General features: G+C 40.7%; 1 protein-coding gene across 1 annotated transcript in view; it reads left to right on the forward strand.

The window, feature by feature from the left end:
- Nucleotides 1–5,710: 5,710 nt before the first annotated feature.
- Nucleotides 5,711–23,349, forward strand: part of ZFHX4 (zinc finger homeobox 4) — a 149,638-nt gene continuing 131,999 nt past the window's right edge. The window contains exon 1 of the mRNA XM_069004975.1: nucleotides 5,711–6,105. The gene's annotated coding sequence lies outside the window, so the exon portion shown is untranslated. The remainder of the gene's footprint in view (nucleotides 6,106–23,349) is intronic.

Here is a 23,349-nt window from a genome sequence, read left to right on the forward strand (position 1 = left end):
AGACTGATAGACAAAGAAGAAAAGGAGATGGTCTTTTTTCTCTCGAGGTATATTTCCTTTAACTTTTCCTCCAACCTTTTCTGATCTTCATCATTTTTTAAACAGAAGTTTGAAAATCATTAGGACCTTTTATTTTCCTTTTCCCTTTTTTTTTTCCCCTTATCGCGTAATCAATTCCTGAACTGTGGAGTTTCAGTTATGCTTTAATGCAGGACTATAGAACTGTCATTTCTATACCTTGGCGGACAACATTTTGGGGAGAAATCATTGATTCCTTTAGTTTTTGCTTGCTGCTTTTTATAATTAAAGATGGTTTTAATTATACTCCTCTTTTTTTTTGTAAGTCAGATCAGATGTGCTGCTTGCTTGCTGGAAGGTTTTTTTTCTTTTAACGGTGCTTTTAATTTATGTGTAGTTTTTACGGATAACACAGAGGTGGTGGCTTTTATTTTGCTGTAAAATCCACACGTTTTCTTTGAAAACTTGACTCCTTGGGCGAAAATAACTTTTTCTGGTTGCTTTATAATCGCTGTTTGTCGCAGAGGTAGTTTAGCATATTGTCTACACAACAAAGATTCCTGTTTTATTGGCAGTGTGGATTGCTGGATTTAGATATAAATATTTCATAACTTTCCTCTTTCTGCAGTAAGATCGGTAGTTTTATTGGCTTTTTCTCCTTTTTGTCTGTCTTTCTACCAGAACCGTTTTATTTCTGAAGTCCCTTTTTCTCCTTTTCCAGGATAGAATGTAAAATTTTTCCCTTGGATATATCACTGCTGGAAATATGCTCTTGGGCTTTCTGGAGGGGATGGGGGGGAGCGGTGGTAAGCGGTCGTTTTCCTTTATTTGCATAAGAGCTGGTGAAGTGCCTGTGAAGTTGGTGAATTGCTATTGTTTGGGGCTAGTCCTGACTGTTTTTGTTTATAAACACTGGGGTGGTTGCCGGGAGGGGAGGGAGGTCAGAGCACTGTCAAAGCGCTGACCTCTGAAAGCCCAGAGGGCGCCTGGCTCCTTCACCCTCTCCTTTCTCTCTCTCCCTCTCCCTTTTTCTTTCCCTTCCCATCCAAGGCCAGGAGCTCAGGTTCAGGGCATTTAATCCCCGCGATCTGCCCAAGAAAGGAGCTGAAAAAGGGCTGTTAAGGCTCCGGAGGAAACGCCGGCAGCAGACTTAGACCTGGAAGGCTTTTATTTATAGTAATGTCCGGGTGCGCGTTTTTGTACGGCTCCAGCCAAAATAACAACAAGAACAAAAAGCCAGTCGGGATCGGTACTATTTAGCTCAAAATCTCAGCGAGATGTCTATACTATTCGGCTGTGATTTTTCTCTAAGGTCACTGCTCGTTAGACGCACTTTCAGTAGGTGAATGCCAAATCTGGGGCAGTGAAGGCAGAATTGAAATGCAGTATGTTATTGTTGTTTTATTTATTTTTCGAACAAAACTTTCCAGGAATCAGATCGGGGATTTTTGTTTTCTTTCCCTCCTCCCTCTTCTCCTCGCCGCCCCCCGCCCCCCCCCCCCCCCTTTTTAGTGTGTAGTGGAATGTTTTGCGGGGGGTGGGGACGCGGGGGGGGGGGGGGGGAAGAACGTTATAAATTAACAAAAGATTTGTATATATGATACCTGCAAAGAAAGACATTATTAATAATAGCCAAACGCTTTGGGTTCAGAGTCAATTTCATCTCGGGGAAAAAAAAAAAAAAAAAAAAGAAAGAAAGAAAAAAGTACAAGAGATTGCTATCAGGTTTAAGTATGTTTTGAAAAGAAGTTGCTGAGTTAAACAAAAATGTTAGTTAACACACTGCCTTTGTCAAATAGCCCCCGGGAGGAGAAGAGACAACAAAAAGGAGAGGAGGTGGGGGCTGGGGATCTGAAAGTGTCTGTAGCTCAGATAAAGGGTCTGTAACACTGAAATCTTGTAATACCTCGTTTCAAACTGAGCTCATCTATAGACTTAGGGAACGCAGTAAAAAGACATGGATCCCCTTTCCCTTGGGTTGGGGTCTGGGGAGAGGAGAAGGTGGGGGAAGGGAACGCTTATTAGGGAATTATGTCGGTTTATTAAAGAGGGGAGCGGCTATGTCTGTAATTATGCAGATCCTTGTGCCCCTGTGTGTCCGCAGCGCAGATTTAGGGAGTGAAATGAGCTTGACGGAGAGACGTGGTGTAACAGAGCCCGGTTTGGGCTACGATTTCTTTGTCTATTAAAGAATGGTCAGTGTCGGGCTCTGGCCCCCACCAGCTCCGTCTCGCCCAGGTCAACAAGTTTTCCTTGGGGCTGAGACTGGAGATGGTAAAGGACAGAAAAGGCTGAGGGGTTTTTGAGTTTTTTTTCCCCCTTCCCTTTCTTTGAAATGTAACGTCACTATCAAGAGCTTTTTGTGGTTTCAACAGGAGGCTCGAAAAAATCCCCAAATATGTAACGGTGCCTGCAGGAGAAGTTCGGAGGAGGTGGGCGGGGGGTCCACTGAGACCAGAGGAGAGGAGCTGAGAGGTTAGGCGAGAGTCTTCGGGGGCGATCAGCTGAGCGAGAGAGGGAGGAGAGAGGGGAGTGGGAGCGGGAGCCGGGCCGGGCCGGGCCGGGCCGCGCCGCCGGGAGCCCGCCCGCCGCCCGCCGGGAGCCCCGCACCGCAGCGCGGCCGCGCCGGGTCCCCCTCGCCTGCCGCCCCCAGCCCGCGCTGCGCTCCGCTCTTATCACATCCCACAAACCTGCTGCTGCTGCCTCCCGGAATTAACCTTCTTCGATTTTTCCTATCTACGTGGCGATCCCCGGGTTCCTTCTAAACTGTTAACATCCCGTAGTGCCTTTTTTTTTTTCCCCTACACCCCCAACTCCTCGATACCTACTATTTTTAGGGAGAGAGAAAGCGGGAGAGACAGAGAAACAGAGAGGTTTAAAATGTTAAGAAGGACAGTAAACAGTGGCAGAAGAAACCCTGAAAAATGTGAATTCTTCTATCGCAATTCCTGCCTTATTCCCCCCTCCTTTGTTCCTTAGCTGTAACTCAAGAACACCATAAACCTATATCCCCCTCCAAGACGAGAGAAAGGGGGAAAAAATCTACAGCCAAAAAAGAATGACTTGACTGTTCTGACGTTTGGTGTTTTGACATTAATGACATTAATGATATTGATGTTTCACCAGGAAAAAAGCACTAGGAATAAAAGAGGTGGGGGGAAATGCGGGGGGGGACGACTTTAAAACTAAATTATCTTCGTTTCCTTATTCTTCCATGACATTAAGTATACGTGTTTCTTCACTTGAATTTGAAATAGATGTATTGTTCTCAGGTGTTTCTTCATCACATTGTATTTAATTGTCTTCAGTCTTAGGAAATGTGTTGCCATCCTTCAGGCATGCACTTGAATGGACAATGGCATCCTTCTGTATCAGAGTCCCGTTTCGTTTACCATTTAAACCTAAAAGCTCTCTTTCCATCATACTCCCTCAATCTGATAACTGTAAACAGGTTTCAGAGATTTCATTTTTAGTCTCTGTTTGCATTTTTTTTCCACCGTGTAAACAACGATGCAGCATATCGCTAGTTTCCTTATTACTTTCATTGACAGGGCACAGTGCCTGTGGAAATCTGCATACATATGCTCACACCTTTTTCATTGATGAGCTGGTGCAATGCTTAGGTGAGGCTTGGAAAACCAACAGAGCTGCTCTCACGAGCCCTCCAATGCCCCTGACTTTTCCTTAAGTTCGAGTCTTGATGATATTCCTGAAGTTTGAAGTAAGGTTTCTCTGGATTGGGGTAGAGGTCCTTCCCTGCTTTATTTGCAGATTCCGATTTTTGGAATAGCTGCACTTTCAGGCTGGCGGTTTGTTTTTGGTTTTTTGGGGGGTTTGGGGTTTTTTTGTTTTTGTTTTTCTTTTTTTAATCCTTTTTTTTTTTAAATCTTTTTTCCCCCTCCCCTTTCCAAAGACCTTTTCTTTTTTTTTTTTTGTTTTTTTTTTTCTTCCTTCAAAACTATCAGGACCTTCACTCTGACCTTAAACATCTGCTTTTAGACACTCGGTTCCCTGACACTGGCCTGTGCTTCCTTAAGGGCAGCCTTAATTCATCATCAGGTGGGGATTTTCCTGTTAGCCTTAGTTCCAGTACTTGCAAAACGTTCTCCTGGAGCAGAAGGTTTAGGGCCCAGAGAGGTGTATATTTCTGCCATCCTCTTTTTTGCTGGTTTGTTGTTGTTGTGCATGCATGCTTTTAATGGAAGGTTGTGATAAAACCTTCCTGCTGGTTTTTAGTGTTTAAGGCCTAAGACAAGGTTTTGATGTGTATCGCAGGAATCACGAACTTCAAAGGCATGTCAGCTCTAAGGTTACGGTTCACCTGCGCGGGGTCCTTGGTACTGTAAATATCTCCTGCGTGTAACTGTGACTTAGTGACCATTTCTGGTATACCCATTTCTGGAATAGCATTATCAAAAATCTGCACGTGTTCCTGCGGTGTATTCAGATGCTCTTTGAATAGTCATGTTTTTATCTTCAGTAGGGGGTATTTTAAAGTATGTCTATTCCTAGTTTTAGTTAATTATCTTTTAATGAAAGTGTCAGTCATATTCACATCTGCAGTATTAGGTTAAGATAATTAGATTTTCAAATGAGAAGCAATCTTCTTAAATCCCACACAGGAAAATATTTGTAGAAGATTCCGATTTATAATGACATCTGTACATTTTACCCTACTTTTCATCATAATAGTGTGCCCCCCTTCCCCCAAGAATGAAATATGTCTGGTAAAATATAGCAGATAAAATATTAATAAAATATCAATACTTGCAGGGAAACTGGAAGATGATGCATGTATATGCATGAAACCTGTATTGTATGCAAAGAGACCCTTTCCCTGGGCTGATATTTACTTCATTTTGATAAGACTGTTTACAGTTGATATTGTATATTCTGTAAGGCTTTGCTTTTTACTTTGTTGGTATCTCCAAGCAATGACACGGTGGTCAACAAATAAATTGTGCTGTGTTTTGTGTGACTGTATGTGTTGAGTGTATGTGAATATGTGTAGGGTGTGAGTGCGCACATGTGTGCATTTGTGTGCATATGTGTAAATAAACCCATCTTTATCTCTGTAGGGGTAGTTGTTCCCTACCTTAGGTATACCTTTCCTTTTACAGATGTGTGATACATTCATTAGCCCATTGAAAAAATGGGATGCAATTTTTTTTTCTCATTAAATTCCCATTAAAAGAGAGAAAATGTAAGACATGAACAGACAGACAGAAATATCTCCCTGATGCAATAATTAATTTGGACCTGTTTCTTTTTAAGTTTCCAAACAGTTAAAAGAGCAAGTCTGCCACCCCCCTTTTTTTTTTTTTTTTTTTTTAATTTTCCCTAGCCATCTACTTTGTGTGCCTGTGCGTGTGTGTCTGTGTTACTAATGAAGTTTGCAGACTTGTGTTTGTATCCATGAGCTCCCTTCTGCTGCCCCTTCTTCTCTGGGCTGGCTCTGTGGCTCCCGCAGCCCCGGCGAGCCCCTGGCAGCCGCGGCAGCTCCGGCTTCTCCGGCTCCAGGGCTGCGCGTCATTTGCAGCCCGGAGAATGTTGATCACCTCACTAATTACACCTCTCCCTCTCCTCTTCCCTCTCCCTCGCTCTCCCTCTCCCTCGCTCTCTTCAGTCTCTCTCTCTCTCTCTCTCTCTCTCCCCTCTCTCTCTCTCTCTCTCTCTCTCTCTCTCATTCCCAGAGTGCATATCGGGAATAGACACACAAAGACATGCGCACTCAACTTAATCAGCCATTTTTTTAAACAGGGCTAAAACGATAATAATTAGCAGAATAAAGACATATCGGATTTTCATTTCCTTTCCTCCTTTTCCCAACCCCTTCACAACCAAACAGCGAGACCGCGGTCGGCACATGCTTTAACAACTCCCGGACCCCAAAGGACCGCTCCATGCCCCCCACTTCTTGCTCAATCATTTTTATTTTCACCCAATAAAGTTGGAGGATTATTTTTTTTTATTATTTTTTTAATGAACCTTCTCTCGTTTACTTGGATGTGATCAGCTGTTAAGTAAATAAAGCAAAACAAAAAAGAGAGGCGAAGATCCAGTAGGAACTGCGAGGGGAAATGGAAAGTAAGTTTTTTCTTTAACTTTTATTGAGTAGTTTGTGTTAAATTTAGGTCGAGTATCGATTATCTTTCCAGGCTGATCTTGCACAATCTTTGATATTTCGCTCTCGCTCTCTCTCTCTCTCCCCCTCTCTCTGTGCCTCTTTCTCTCTCTCACATACACACACACACACTCACATCCCCAGATCCCATGTACCTCTCCCCTCTCTCTCTCCCCCCTTTTTCTGCCTGTTTCCCCACTTTTAGGTACAGTATTTGCTCTCATTTCGGAAGGAGGGGCTGCTTTTTCTCTCTCCCTTCTTTCTTTCTCTCACTGCCTTTCTCTTTTATTCCGGGGGTTACGTCTTGTTTGTGTAATTTTTTTTTTGTTTTGGTTTGGGGCTGTGGATTTCTTTTTTTTTCTTTTTTTCTTTTTTTTTTTTTTTTTCTCTTTCGGGCTGTAACTTTCAGATTAGGTGGAGGACACTGCTCGCTTTGCAGAAGAGGTTCGGGGGATGCCCCCCACTTTTTATTTCGCTCTTTTTTTCTAGGGAGCTCGGGGAGGGGGGAATACTGTCAGATTAGGAAAGACGTTACGGCTGTCAGAAGTCATCCCTTGCCAGCCCCTTTAGAGCTCGCAGTCTTCGTTCGCAGCTCGGTCCCCCCAAAACTTTGAGGTGCCTTTTGAAGGCACATTCTGCTCTCCCACCCTCCTTGTCTCTCCTCCTCATCTCCACCCCCCTCGGCCTCTCAAACTTTCGCTTTCGGGCGGGGGGGGGGGATGCTAGCAGGGCAATTGGGACCCTGACTGCGTGCGTGTGTACAGGAGAAGGTGTGGGGTGCTTTTTCCCCTCTCCCCCCTCCATCTCCCCCCTTTTCTTTTGCAGGTAGGTTTCTCAGGAGCAGAGGCAGGGTGGCCGTGCGGGCGTGTGTGTGTGTGTGTGTGTGTGCGCAGGGGATCGCGCTGCTGGCTGCCGGCTCTGGCAGCAGGAGGAAGAGGAGCCCGTTAGGAGCGCGCTCTGCGTCTCTGTCAGTTTCGCCGCGCGGCGCGGGGAGGCGGCCCGGCCCGGCCCGGCTCGGCTGGGCTAGGCTTGGCTCGGCTCGGCTGGGCTCGGCTGGGCTCGGCTGGGCTCGGCTCGGCTGAGCGCCGAGCGGCCCCGCTGGCGGGGATGTGGGAATGTGCGGCTGCCCCTGCCTGCGGGCGGCTGCCGGCCGGGGCGCCGGCGGCATCCCCGCCGTGCCGAGCCGTGCCGAGCCGTGCCGAGCCGCTCTGTAGGAAAGGCTCTAGCGGGCAGGGTCGGGGACTGCTTTCAGCGAAGCCTTTCTGAGATTTTTTGAAAGGGAGTGGTGGTTGTTTTGGGACAGGCGTCTATTATTTTTTTTAAACCGAGGGCTAAGGTGTATAAACAAAAGACAGCCAACAGACCAAAAAAAAAAAAAAAAAAAAAAAAGAAAAAGAAAAAGAAAAAAAAGCTCGTAAACAGCGAGCCGCAGTTCGGTTCCTGCTCTAACTGCTCGTGTCAGAATCAAGTGCATCCCTTCCCATCACGGCGGCTAATGGCAGACGCGTCCCTGCTTCCCCGTCTCTCCTGACATGAAATTTCCTACAAAATTGCTAATAAACTTTCCCCCCATCCGATGCCAACTTACGGCGGTTCCCCTCCACTCCTCCCCTGCTGCATCTTGTTCTCCCCCCCTCCCCCGCCCCAGCCTCCCCAGCAGCGGCAGCAGAAAACACACGGGTTGGTATTTCTTTTGTTACCTGCGAGCCGGGCGGCCGGGGGTCTCTCATCGGCTGCTTAGGGCACTGGGTCCAACCGAGAGAGGAGCCACATCAGTCGGGTTCAGCCTGTTTCACCTCAGCGCCGTCCCGAGGAGGCTTTAGCCACCATTCAGTAACACACCCTCCTCCTCCTCCTCTTCCTCCTTAGGTACCAAGGCAGAGATCGCAAACATAACACCCCCCTCCCCACCAAAAAAAAAAAAAAAAAAAAAAAAAAAAAAAAAAAAAAAAAAAAAAGCCCAACCAAAAGACAACTTGCCAGGCTGAAGATGGTGGAGATTTACATTAAGCCAGACACAGGCAGGTTCACTCAGGAAGTCTGACCATCCCGTTTTCTGACAGTTGCATTTCCTCGGCTCCATTCCGTCCTCCTCTTTTTTTTTTTTTTTTTTTTTTTAATTTTCTTTTTATTAGCCTTGCTCCGGTTTTATCAAGGATTATGTAGTTGGCAGGAGGAGAGCGAGAGAGTGGAAAGAGAGGGCTCGGGTGCTTTTGGGGTGGCTGCTGTGAGGGTGGTTTTTTTTGATGGTGTATTTTTTTTTTTTTGCAATCGTGTTTCCCCTGGATTTGCAGTGGCTCGATCCTTAGGAGCGGTGGTGGAGTGTTTAAAAAGATCATATGTAGCATTATATTTTTAGTTTGGTGGTGGATGGATGGAAGAGGTAGTGAGAAGCCTTTGCAGCCCTGCCTGTTGTTGGTTAGATTGAGGCAGAGACTTGGCTGCGATTGGGACGCGACTGTGACATGGGCATCGATCGCTTCCATTGAGAGCAATGCAAAAACACAGCCTGGGTATGTAACACTCTCAGTGCCATCAACACTTGTTTTACTTTATATTTACTGGCAAAACTGACAGAACGATCCGGAGTGCTTTTCTTTGAAATAAGGAATACAAACATTTGGATGGGAAGGTGCACAAAGAAGATCGTGGAAATAAACGGGGGGTTGAAGGTTGGGGGCTGTGGGGGGGAAGAGCCTTAATCATCATTGCTCCACTTCCTATTCAACTGCCTGTATTTAAGGAGTTTCTGTCTTTTCTCGACTGGGGGATCCTACTAAACTGGTTGAAATGAAAAAAAATCAGACTATCAACCTTGAGGGAATATCTGCTAGTTTTCAGGGTTTGCGGTTTCAGCCGGTAGGAAGGCACACAAAATAAAAGATGGCTAGCCAGCTGTTTTAACCTCTTGCACCTGGCTCCAGAGCTGAGGCTCACCAGGATTATTCAGTTATTCGTGTTATCTGTGTTTGAATATTTATAGTGTACGATCTAGAGATCCACACAGTGCATTGTAGCATCTCTTTATCCTTTAGTTGTGGGCTTTTTGGACTTTGCCAACATAAACATGTATTCAATAGTTTTCATTTTTATGATAATGAACATAGAGGGTCAATGAAATATAGAGGGAAAAGTCGTAAATCTGCAAAAGTGAAACCTGCCCAAGGAACAAAGAAAGGTCAGGTAAACCATCTGTGTAAGTCAGAGTAATAGTACCTGCTGTTTGGTTTTTATGCAGTGATACTGCTTTATTATTCTCTAAAATGGGACTTATCCGCTAGATCAAGTTAAAACTAAAGGAAAGCTGTGGAGATGGCAAATGACATTGCATGCATCTTTCAGAGTAGGGCGACAGATGTGTTCCTTGATTTTTGAATAGTTTAGGTTTATTTGTGGAGATAGTGCACCATCAAAGAACATATAAAGGGGGCTGAGAAAAATCACTGTTTAATATTGCAGAATTTACTGCTTCCATTCTGACCATGAGCCTAAATTTACACAATGAAATTTGATTATCTCTAATAACAATATTAGATCTTGCACTGGATGGATGAGAATTGAGGTGGTTTTGTTGATTGCAAGGGTTTAATGTTGCATTTCAGAATCTGATGTGGTTTAGCCTCCCTTCCATTAACTGGAAAACCCCTGAGGTTTTACAATTATTTCTTAAAGATAATACATTTAAGATTGCATTGGTAGGCTGAAGAAAAGTCATAAAGGCAAGAAGGGAAGCCCTTAATAACTCTTGAGATTCAGACATGTTCAGCAGTTAGATTGGCTCTGACTTCACCAAGGGTCGACAATGTGTCATTTCCATGAAGCCAAATTGCCCTCTGCCTATATGATATTAATGTGCAAATCAATATTTCAGGGATTAAATTTCCCTTCTTCATTTTTTATGGTTTCTACCTCAATAAGTCTCAAGTCTATTAGAAGAGGCTGGATGATTTAAAATCTTTCACTGCAGAATGGCTTGTCGTAGCCTTGTTTCACAGACCGTTTTTTGGATTTTCGTTATAAAAGACTAAAGGCATTCCAAAGAAGTTGATAGTCAATATAGGGACATGCTCACTGTTGTAAAGCCCTTGTTCGATTAAGAGCTAAAAAGGTATTGAAAATATAATATATATGCTTATATAATATATATACATTCTACTGCTTTAAAAATATTGTGTTAATCACCTATTGATTTATTTCAAAATCAATTGAAGCTCCTTTCTTATTAGTGATTTGTTCAGCATTCTTCAGCCTTGTTGTTAATTTTCTTAAGCAGCATGCATGAATTAATCTGCTGGTAGAATGTGTTATGGTGTTTTTTTGAAGCATATTTAAAACCAGGCATTTTTACCTATTTAAGCTAAGTGGTGTGAAGAGTTTAGTATTGTGGGGGAACCAGGACACTTCGAATTCAGCATTGTTTTAATGAAGCCGAGGGGCGTTTTGTAAATATTTTATGATTTCTGCTCATATGCTTATCAGTAATGTTTATTGAGAGTTTCCATTGAATATTCAGGATCAGTTAAAAATTAAAATGGAGCTATCTGATCTGGAAGGAAACAATACATGACAGAAAATTTAAGTCAAAATATGAGGTTGTGACTTTATCACATAATCTTGGGAAGGCCCTACTGTCTATCATTTAGTGTTGTTTTATAGTCTTAGACCATCTGGACTAGGTTCCGCACAGCTGCATGAATTTCATATGTGATAGAACATTTTTTCCATTCAGTGTGAAATGTTCCTTCCTAAAAACGTACACCAGACTCGCTTAATTTAGTCTGCTAAAAGAAATGCACATGAAAAAGGACAAAAGGCTCTTTAATCTCTGCAAGCTGTTTGTTTTTCTTCAAGATTCCTGTCTGTTTGGGTTTGAAAAGTCATGTTTATTGAGCAGATGATTCTGAGGTGTGACATTAAGATAATATATGATTTTTGTGCTAGTTTCTGCTCTCCTAGTTAATTTGCAGATCTACTTTTTATGCCTGTCAAAACACAGTTAATCTATTCTTATTTACAATTAATCTCAATAAAATTAATCTTAACTATGCCTTAGTCAGTAGCTTAAAATATCTAATTATATTCAATTAACTGCTGTCATAGTAATTAACACTGCTTAATTGCCTCTGCATATATTTATGTAAAGCTCATTAGTTACTGCTTGCTCTTTTTTCCTTTTCTTATTCCCATTTTTGTATATCTGAGAGCACTGACATAAAACCTGATCTATTTTTTGACAATTCGGGTCTTGAAGACCTGTGACAATGGCAATACATGTCTTTGTGACCTGTTAGGTGGGTAAATATTTGTGTTTTCATATGTAAAAAGGGCACCAGAGCTGGGTGTCTAAAGAACTTCCAATCCAGCTCCCTCCACCCCTCAGCCTTTCTCCTACCCCACCACATACAAAAATGTTTTCTAGCCTGTTGATAGAAATATGAGAAGCCAGGTTAAGCTTTGTGTTTATAAATGAAGAGCTTTTCTGCATCTGCCTTGGGGCTGTACCCAGAAGGCAGAGCTTTGCTGCTCCAAATTCATTCAAAGGGTTAAAGACTTGGCCAAGGTTCAAACTGAGAAGCGCCCAGGGAAAGTGCATGTGAATATGTACAAGTTTCATGTAATTAGTGCTTAATTATATTAACATATGCAAATTGTCAACTTAGGAGCTTGTTGAGCTGGCAAAGATCAGCCAGGCACAATTGCTGTATTGTTCTGAAACAATAATGGATTTCAAGTTGGATTGTGAAAACACATAACTAGCTATCTAATTTAACTCATACCATGGTGAAATTTCATTAGTCTCCATGGAGACTGGTTTAATTGTGCTGACTAATGTTCTGGGCTGCAGAGTGTCCTAAAAAGAAAGCGTTGTTTGCCTAATCCACCTTACAATGACACTTGTTTGTACATGTTTCCCTTGTGTGAGAATTTGCATATGCAAATAAATAGTTTCTCTGCCCCATTTGTCATGGCTGTTCATTACCCATGAAGAGGACATTGTTACTAGGCTGTTACTGAGTCTCCCAAGACAGGATAGTGTCAACCAGTCCAGCCACATTCTTTCATAATTTGTTTCTGATTAATAGACCAGAGTGAGGCTCATTCTATTCAGGCCTCTGCAAAGGGAAGGTCAGTTCTGTCACTGAAAAGAGTTTCCGCAGCAACTGAAGTTTTTTCTCTCCCTCCCCCTCCCCCCTCTTGCTTTGGCTAAAATAATCATATTTAAAATAATGTATTCTTGCTCTAAGGAATACCGCCACTAATAATCTCTAGTTTCCTAAAGCAAAAGATAGGAAAATAAAGGAGATTCTGGTATTGGAATATTAATCCTGTTTTTGACAGAAAGGTAAACTGATATAATTGCTTTTCAGTCGAAGGAATGGGGGTTTATACAAGTGTGAAAGCATCGGAAAAGGATTAGCATTTTTTTGCATAATGAAAAGCTCTGTTGAATAGGGCACTGAATGGTTGACTGAATGACTGAGATGAAAGGAAGATGAAAATGCAGGCTCCTCTTTCTTTATGCCTATGTTCAGCTCTCCCTAAAGTTATGTTTGTCCAAGACTTGAGAAAACAAGCAGAAGCTCAGGTTTTAGCAAATTGCTAAGATGCCCTGAATTTACATCATCATGTGAAGTAACACGTACGAGAGTAGTGCAGCGAAAGGATGAGAAACACAGGTTTGTATGGAGGGGAGCTCCAGGAACATGACAGGCAAACCAAATATTGACTATTGGGTATCAAGGATTCCCAGCACTTTGCTTGGGGGAAAGAAAGAGGGAGGACAGGGGCCAGCAGGGAGGGAAGGAGCTACTTTAAAAGTTGCCAATGGAAATTATGCATCAACACATAATAATCTAATAAAAGTTTGGTATTCAAGGAAGCAGGGTTTAGTCAATATCTGTTTTAATTATTAAACTGTTTCTCCTTTGGAAAAAGTTATGAATTCTGACTCAGTGCTAAGTGTTTAAGTGGTATAGGAACCTTGCTGGGGAAAAAATTACTCTCTTTGCTTGCCTTTGAAAACAGAGAAAGCTTACTGAAATAGCAATTGATACATGCACATAAGGAGCGGGGTGTTCAGCGTGACTGTGTCAGCGTACGCAGGTTGTTTAAAACATTTAGATTCCCGTAGATTCAGGGGGCGAGAAGGGCCCTGGCCTCCTCCTGCCATCAGTGCTGGCCTCCTTCGTCTCCAGCCAGCGCAGGATCAGGCCCCCAGCCAGGGCTGCAACTGGTTAGCTGTTGACAATGTGATCAGTGCTTCTAATTATGTTCTCTCAACAGTAATTAGGGCAGTTAAAATACCATAAGTGTTGAGCCACTTTTGAAAGTGGGAAGTGGTTCTTTTGTACATATGTAAATCAAATGCAGTGTGAATAATTATTTGTATGTGTGCATATTAAATAGGCTCTCTTTTTTATCAGGTCAACATAATTACCGATTTAGACCTACTGTGGAAAACTCTTGGTAGTCAGACTAAATATTAACTTGTTTTGGGGATTTTTTTCCAGTTTGCAAATGCTTCTTAGTTTGTAAATGCTTGTTAGTTCAGTACTGGGCTTGATCTGATAATATTTAAACATTGGAGATGCCTCTAAGAAATTAGGATTGCTTATGGATAAATGAACCAAAACTGTAAATTCATAAAGTGCTTTGAAAGAATAGTCACAAAAATTCTCTTTTTTCAAACAAAGATAAAGACCTTCTGGGGGTTTTAGAATGTTTTGCTGCTTACTTTATGAAATTCCTTAAAACTTCTTTGAAAGGAATATTCTTAGGTATGTCTTTCATTCTGGGAAGAGCTTATTAGTGTATTTCCATAAGAAAAATGTGTTAATTAAAAAAATAAATTAATTTATATTTTAAAATATTGTTAACCAAGCACCATGTGTTGTCTCTGGCAAAGTTCCAGCCACTGTAGAACTGGATAACACATGGGTTAATAATAACTTATGTGATGTCTGCATTCTTACTGAATGGGCAGAAACCCAGCACACTGAGATTCTGGGATTCACGATTTTAAAGAATAAGATGTAACACAAAATATATTTGTGTGAACAGATGCACAGATAGGAGAAACTAAGACATGTATGAGTTGCTTTTACTGAATAGGTATAACAAACCTAGTAGGTTTTGTTTGGTAGTTGTTGAGATTTGTTGTTGTTTTTGAACGCGTTAATAAACACATTTATTGATAGTGGGATTTTGCAGACCTGTAGAGATAAACTTGTTTTGCATAAATAAAAACAGGAAGTTTAGTCTATAATACATGTCACTCTAGATATAGTCACTCTATAGCAGTTTTATACCAGTATTTTCATTGTTATTGCAACTTTTGCCATGTTCCAAACTAACCAGAAAAGTTTGCCCCAGACTGAAATATGGCAGACTTGTTGAGGAATTACATTTTCTGCTTAAAAAAAATATTCTGAGGAATGGTTTAACTAAGTTATATGGTCAAAATAAAAGTTTGTGGTATCAAGACACTCTGTTTTATGCTCACATTACTCAGAATCGGCTTTCAGTTAAAAGAAAGAAGAAGGAGAGAGAGATATATATTTAGATAGTAATTTGTCTGAATTATATTTCATTTGCTTTTTATATTTTTGAGAAAAAATTTAAGGAAACACACATAAACTGGGATCTCTTTACAGACAAATCTAGCAGACTTTTAGTACTCACAGTGATCTGATCGGTTATCCCAGCTCCTAAGAAGGTGTTATAGTCCTTCAGGTCAATAGTTCACAATCTAAAGGCTGTATGTACATGAAAGACCATGGTGATTCTGAAAACAAACATTTGCCATATAGGCTGCAGCAGTCTCCGCAGAACAAGCGATGTGCACACTAGATAGACATTTAAAACTGTATTTAAATAGACAAACATTCTGTTTCTGCAACAAAGAAATCCATACGAAAGGCCTGTCTTGATGTGTGCCTATGACACATAAAACCTAAAGAACTAGGTTCTTCCCATTTACCCCAAACTAAATTAATAATTACTGCCCTGAAATTAGAGGAATAACATGGGTGTTAAACTGGCAAGACAGATAGTTTTGATATTAGGGGAAAAAGAATCAGGCCTGTAGTTACCACTTGACAATAATCCCATAAAATCACATTCAAAAGGTTTCCTCTTCTCTTTTTGTACTACCATTTCCATTTTTAAGGAAGGCACCAGAGGGTCTGTAAGTAAGAGTTTTTCCGGAGAGGCTGAGGGGGTCAATTCTCTTCCTTTTACCAGGTAACAGCAGAACTGAGGGTCTGTGAGAGGCTGCTGCTGAAGGCTTGCTCCTCCCTGTTTTGACACTGAGGCTGCCTTATAAATTCACCTAATCTGAGATGACAAGGCACCTGTCACTGGTAGTGCTCCAGTGTTTGGGGCACTGATGGAAACCTGGAGTAATCCCAGTTGTTTCCACACTTGTTCCAGAAGATGGTAGTGTAACAGATAAGAATAATCTCTTTTTCATGGCAAAAACATTACTTATGTCTATCTGTTGGGGATGGTCCTTGGATTTTTGGTATTCAGAGGACCAGAGCTTTCATAGCAAGAGAGGGAAAAAAAAAATCGTTGGATTTACCAGGTGTTACATGACGTTTTCAAATGCAGGTCGTTTGCCTGTTTGAGAAACCATGGCTGTCCACCTTTAATTAAGATTCTTCTTGTTTACCACCTAACTCTTCCCATGCCTTCCATACTCCAGAAAGTAAGGTTTTGAGTAAAAAGTAGCTCCTTAAACAGGGAATTTATTCCTGTGGGTTTCACTCAGGTCCTTTTCTATTTTTTTTTTTTTTTTAATTGATATATGGTTGTTGATTTTGTTTACAGCACCAAGGGTTTAAATTAAAGAAAATGTAACATTTCTAAAATAAAATATTTATTTATATATGTTACCTCTCAGTCTCTCAGTTCCTTTGAGTTTTCACAAACTGTTCACAAAAAAAAAAAATTTTTTTTTGCCATTGCAGTGCAGTCATCTCTGGGGTGGGAAGTGCCACCCCATGCACACAAAACCACGAATCACTCTGCTAAAACAAAGCAATGTACTTTGGGACTTTTTCCAGCAGGAGCAACTGATTTCTGTAGGGAAGAAAAATATGATTTCTCACAGAGTCGTCTGCCAGTGCATTGGGACAGATATTTCGGTTCCAGTGAAAAGCATCACTGGAGTTTTAAGTCCTAACTGGTCTGGCCCGTGGATTTCTCTCTCGCTTGACGGGTGGTTTCCCCAGTATTTTTGCAGTTTCCAGTTTTGACTGAGGGGCCTGTTCCAAAGTCCAGCGCCGCCTCATCGATTTCCCCAGGTTTGGATGAGGCCCTTGCAAAGAAGAGCGTCATCTGCTGAGGCACCCGCCGCAATTCCAGCAGCGGCAGGTCAGCGCTGCCAGGCAGCCGCCCCCTGGCCCCGAGGGGAACGCTCACTGAAATCACAGCTTTTTCCCGAGTGGGCGGAAAGGCAATAAGAGACACCAGAGTAAAAAAATGTTAGTATTTAAATATAGCAGAAACTGGGAGCCTGACAATAACTCAGCTACTACAGAGTCAATTCAGCCATCTGGAGATGGTGACATGTCAAAAAGGGGGGGCGGGGGGAAGAAGAGGCGTTGTGAAGGGAAGAGAGTCCTTAAAAATGAAGGATTTCATTCCATGTTGAAATCTATTCTCCATGCAGGATACAGCTTTAATGTTGAGCAGCATAGGTCTCTGAGTGGTTTTGTGCATCAAAGACGTACATACTGAAACACCTAGTGTCATGCCACAGCTGGATTCTAATGTTCCGGACCAGATTTGTTTGGCCCAGCACAGAGTTTACTGTTGAAATCAGTTTGATTTTCAATGTTAGTATTATTTAAAAATAGATTTTGAGGCTGTTTGAATTTTTAAAACACAGTCAGTGGTAATGATTTATAAACATTCCTGATTTCAGCTGTAGCTGTACAGAAGGGTTGAATCTGCTCTCAGCATATTTTTTACATGATTTTAATAATCGGAGGCAAATATACTGCATATCTTTTAGGTTCATTTAAAAATCTATGCAATTTAAACAAACGCTGAATTGTGTAATGGTTTGTCTGGGAATTACTTGGGCTGCACAGCATAATAATATTTTATTAGCTGTCATTTGTTTTCAGGGAAGAAAATGGTGATTTTTATGTTGTGTGTTATGTGAAAACTTGGCACTGAAACAGGACAGTCCCCAAATGTGAATTTCTTAAAAAGGTGGGACAGTAGTTGCCCAAAAGGTGAAGACTTGAGAAAAATTGGGGTAGGTAATTTCTTTCCTGAAATGAAGCAGGGTACAGATTAGGAGCCATTAAGGTTTGCCAGGAGTTGCTGGTCATAGAAGCCTGTTTAAGTGCTCACTGTCAACAAGGAAATCATGGGCAGCACTTAAAGTGGCTCACCTCTGATTTATTCATAAACCTCACACGAGCACTTGGCTTTGTTCTTGCTCTGGTAAGGGGGAACTGATGCCAATAAGAACAGGAATAAAGAGCTTCTTGCATGGTCCAAAAGTGAATAGCACTTTATCTCAAAGCATGACCTCCATTCCCAAGATCTGTTGTGTTACAGTTGACTCCGCTAGATGTGTATTCTCAGATGAATTGCTAGAATACGTTACAACAAATATATACTTTGTAAACCCTCTAGATGTAACAAGAACCGTGTAACTGGAACTTAGGTTCTAACTTGACAGAAAAGGTTGTGGTATTCATAGGGAGCTGAGCGATTTCTGTTTCAGACAGTGCTTTATGTTGGTGTTTTTAATGTGAGTCAGAAAACAGTGTGATTATGTGGCTGGGATTCAAATGAAAATTTTATATTCTTTAAGGGATTTATTTGAGAAACATATTTTGATAAGAGCAGACACACAGAATGTGAAGTGATTCAGAGACTAAAAAGGAAAAAAAAGTTGACTTTGGTTTTAGACATATTTGATGGCTGCTGCTATATTTTTGTTTCTCTAAAAAAGGCAAAGTAGTGCTCATAGTCCGCAATGGGGGAAGGGACCTTTCGAAGACGGTCAACTGCCATGTTTGCACTGGGGCAGAGGTTGAGTACAGTTACTTAAATCCCCAGAGAAACATTTAGTTAACGCTAGACTCTTTCTGATCCCGTCCGAGTCTGGTTTTCTTTCCTGCTTTTTAATGAAGTTTGTTTGTTGCTATGTTTAAGTTATGTTTTTAAACTGACTTGCATTTTCACAACAGATTTGACCAAAAGAGTCATAATGGAAGACAGTGATGAGAGTTAATGATACGTCTTTGATAAAGCAGTCCTCGTGTGCAATCTGATCACAGCCATCAGCTCATTTGTCATGGCTGAAGTGAAAATGTCAGGACCAATGAGTGTATCAGTGCTGAAGGGGGCGAAAGGGCTTTTGGAGACACTTTTGTGCTGGGAGTGGGCCATAGCTTAGATGCAGCTCTAGGGAAATACTGGGATTAGCCAACTCTGTGCACAAATCCCTAGCATAACAGAATTAGTTGGGAAAATGAGGTTTGTTAGGGAAAAAAAAAATCTGTAGAACTGCTCTAGGCTTCAGCCCAGGAACTATGAAAAGCAGTAAAGCATTTTATTAAAATAATTTTAGCAATGTGAACGTGTGCACATTCCAGTGAAAATCACAACTGGTAGCCAACATACTAACAAAACCCATCTTAATGCATTTTGCATATGTATGTGGGTTTCCTTCTAAAATAAAAAAAAAATAATAAAGTGCATTAAAAAAAATACAGTGTTTACAATCTTAAAAGAAGGTTTACTGAATTTGACACCGTGGAAATTATTGCCGCATTTAAATATGAACTGATGCTGATGATCTTTTTGCATGGGTTAATTCAAATAAAATATGAGGATAGTCTCCCCGCTGTAGACACTTCTTTACTCAGGGGGTAATTCATAATATAAAAACATACTGATTGCCAAACTGGGATTCTGTGGTGGCCAGCCTTTTCTCTCTTTGACTAGTCTGTGCAAAATGCTTCTGAAGAATATCACAGTAGGCAGACGTGGATAACCTATTGTATATGCCTGCCTTGGCAAGGTTGCAAATGCAAATTTTTTAGACCTCTGAAAAACAAGATTTAATATCCCTTACCATTTATATTTTTGCTTTTGTTTTGTTCACATTCGTTACAATAACTGGATAATTTTGGCAGTGAGTTTCCATTATTTTTTTTTTAACCTTGGTACATTCATGATTTCAGTGGTATCCTTCAGCAATGAATCCCACTGTCTAACCCCTTTGCTCCTCTCATCATCAGGTTTTAATTTGTCACAGCTTAGCTTTCATGGAAACCTGCTACTTGTCTTCTGGAAAGCTTTGTCTTGCTTCCTATTACATACCTAGGAAGAACAGGGTGCTTTTCCCACTGTGTTATCCATAAAAATGCTGAAGAGATCTTGATTTCTGTGAGGTGGGGATCCTAGTTGCCAGACCTATTCAGCTGATGTGGAACAGTGTAGGTGCTTACAGGTAATCCCGTTAGCTGCACTATGCCAGCCCAAGAGGAGTGAGTGAGAGTGAGTTATTCCATCTCCAGTGCACAGAGCAGTTACTGAGAATTGTCTGGATACTGGATGTGTGTAGCTAATTGTCTGTCAGGCTACACCAGTTAATAATGGCTATTTACCTGCTTTGCTGTATGTCCCGTGTGTTTGATACTGCAGAACTGGGGGTGTTTTAACTTCCCAGCTCCATGCTGAGGGCGTTCAGCAGGCTGTCAGCACTGGGCGGAGAGCAGTTTTTCCTTTGTTTGGTGTTGCTATTAAAGGTGCTGATGCAAGTTTGTAATATTTCCCCTGGTTTTACTGGGAAACTGAGAAGAAAACTGTTACCGCCTCTATCGTATCACTGATCTGGTTGCTGCCACCATTCCGCAAGGCCTTGGAACGGGAGCAGCGCATGGCGGTGGCAGCGCCGGCCCATGCTGCGCTCTGGACCATTCGTGCGTCTGCATTGCTACTGTGCAAGGCACAGTGTTTGTCCATGGTGGAAATCTCTCGCTTCCTTTTGCTTTCCCAGAACTTGGGCATAAGTTTGGGAACAGGCAGAACTGGCTCACATGCTGATTGGAGGGGAAGGAGAGGAGGGAATGCGTGGCAGAGCCTTAGGCTGTGGCTCAGGTACCAGGCAATTGCCTCTGGTAAGCCCAGGCTTCCTCGCAGCAGGCTTGCAGCTAGCATGTGAAACCAGCTCTTGTGGTCATGGGCTTCGGGCCCAGGGTCCTTCTGGGCCTTCTCATGCTGTGAATGCGGCCACAGGGACTAAAGATACCATGTAACCTTGAGTCTGGCATAAAAATGTGTCGTAAAGCTGTAGCCACCAGTCTTTAAACCCCAAACACTTCCCTGTTTATGCGTGTCAGTGTGAGTGGCAGCAGTAAAGTAATTTATTTAATCTAACTAGTACTTATCTTTGTTAGGAGTCGCCTGCAGATTTCTTCCATTTCATGTACAGTGGATTGTCCTTTTTCAGATAATGTGCTTGTACAACCTTTTTTTTTTGTTTAATTCTATTGATTTACAATATTGAAGTGATATATCTGATACCTGTTTCCTGCACTTTGACTGTACATAGTCAAAGAAGCTGATGGGATTCTTCCCTCCCTTCCACAAGCCTTTAGCTGTTTTAAATGTATAATTATAATTGCATGTCATTTGATAGCTGCACTAATTGCTGCCAACCATTGTCTGTTTGCACTTAATGCTGAAACCTGATCAACATCCTGCTTTGGTTGATGTTTGGTGGTAAACTTTAATTAACTCTTATTGCATTGAAGAAGAGCTCAGTCTCTGTGCTAACTAATCATTTACCTTCATTATGTCCTGACAGCTCCACTTGTTCCTGGTACTAATAGATACACCAGTCAGTAAATAAACCTGCAAACCTTCATGCCTTGAAGTTGTTCCTCATTGATATTTTGTTGCTTAAAGTATAATGGTGTAAAGATAATTATTTCAGTTAGTTTTGTATCTCTGCTTTTCCAGACACTGATCTCAAATTGCCTTTTTCATGCCAGACAATATAATTTTGATAGTAACTGTAGATTTAAGATAACATTATTCCTCCAGCATGGTTCCTATATACATGCATCTTTTGAATCAATACAATTAAGCTTGTCTCCTGTTGGAATTCTTGTAATTATTTTTCTTGAAATACTTTTCCTGTAATGATATTGAAGTTAAAGTAATCAGGTTACTGGCAGATCATGTAAAATTCAACTCAAAATTGCTGGCTGCTTGATTTTAATTTGTCTGACATCAAGTTTGTTTGAAAAGGGATAATATGTGGTTAAACCAAGGAACTTATAATTATGGTTGACATTTGTTTGTTTATAATGAAATCTAATTAAAGTTCATACATTTTAAAACACCAAAGTTAATTACTGAATTGCTCACTTCACTTATGCACAGCAGTCAAATTAACTTGCAGAACAAAAAAATGACAAAAGACTATGCATAATAAAAACAAAATGCCCAGATGATCTTGGCAATACAAAACAAATTTGCCATGATAATATTCTAGAAAAAAAGTGCTTTATTAATACCTAAATTGTTTAAAAAACGTCCTGTATTTTCACTGACCAGGCTGACTTTAATACAGAGTAATATTTAAATGTTTAGCATGATTTACAATACCACAGCTTTTTCTTTTCATTCCAGATTCATAATTAGAAGAGTCTTGCAGTCTTGTAAATCTGCTCAAAAGCAAGATTCTTTATATTTTGTTTTCATCAAGACTCTTTCTGAACTTATGTGGAGTTGTGCTATCTCCCCAAGACCTGGACTGTTTGCTTGACTACCTGCCTCATGGTAACTTTTAGAAAGATGATTGCAGCATTTTTAGCATGAAAGCAAAAAAGTACTGTAATGTTTATTTCACAGTTTGTTTTGAGACAACAAAGAGATTAGGTGAATACTATAGAGCCACTCCGACTCCCTGGTCATTATTTGTTACTTTTGCAATCCATTCTTACCTTCCAAATATGCTGACAGAGGACACATCCAGACTTCAGTAAAATCACAAAGCTTGTTATAATTCACACTTTAGAAGATTATACTGCTCTATTTTATATCATTAAAGTATTTTTAGTATACTTACTTATGTTAGTATTACATTTTTACTAAATTAGAGTTAAGTTTAATGAAGCAAAATCTATATTTCTGTAATTTTTCTTAAGAGCTGTGAATGCAAATGATCTCTTTCTTAGTGTGTGAGAACAGGTGACGGATCCAGGCAGCATTATTTTTCATGAAGATAATTAGGATTAATTTTCTAGCTGCTTTTATTTAATTTAGTTCCATGTGAGTTTAAAACAACATCTAATGTAAACTAACTTTGGTCAGAGTTAAAGAGATTAAATAGTGAAAGCTTTACAGATTGGGCGTATTGACATATGAATAAACACAGTAAATATGATTTATTAATTCCTAAAATGATTGATGCAGTGAAGTTCTTTAAAGGAAAAAGGAATATGGATTCAATAGTTAAGCTTTATATTTAGTGGGATTATTAACTTGAACTTCCAAATTTAATCGGGGTTTGGGGAGTGTAAAGGGAAAGCATGGGGGCTCTTTCCATTAATGGCATGCTTGTAAAATTGAGTGTAATTTACATAACCTTTCGTAGTGTATATTGTGTGTGTTATAATACAGGATCTGATTGATTTGTAGATTAATATTTATTTAGTAAAAGAAAATCAAAGGGATTAAGCAGTCATCATTTTAACTCTAATCCTACTTTGCATAGATGAGACAAAGGGAGGTGATTAATGCTCTAATGTTCACTGGGTCACTATCATTCAGATGCACCTTTCTCCATAAAGAAAGAAAGGCAAGAAGTTGGTACTTGCTCCTAGTATTGGCAAACAAGAGTTTTCTAGCAATACTTTGCCTGATTAGGCCATTCTTCATCACTAATGAAGTAATCACTTCAGAACCTGTGTCAGGTGGAGTAGTAGAAATATGGTATGAAAGCGAGAATTAGAAGGATAATTACAGTTCATGTTCTTGTCTCACACCAATGTGAGCTATTAATATTCAGTTAGAACAAATACATGCAAACTAGGGTGGCTGGGAAAAAAAAAAGCAGCCCAATTTGTTTGCAGAAGTAGCCTAAGACACAGGCCTATCTTGCATAATGATTACAACATTTTCCTAAAACAACAAAACCAAACAACAACAAAAGAAACATATTG

Source organism: Aphelocoma coerulescens, chromosome 2 (genome assembly GCF_041296385.1).
Source record: "Aphelocoma coerulescens isolate FSJ_1873_10779 chromosome 2, UR_Acoe_1.0, whole genome shotgun sequence".
Taxonomy (NCBI): domain Eukaryota; kingdom Metazoa; phylum Chordata; class Aves; order Passeriformes; family Corvidae; genus Aphelocoma; species Aphelocoma coerulescens.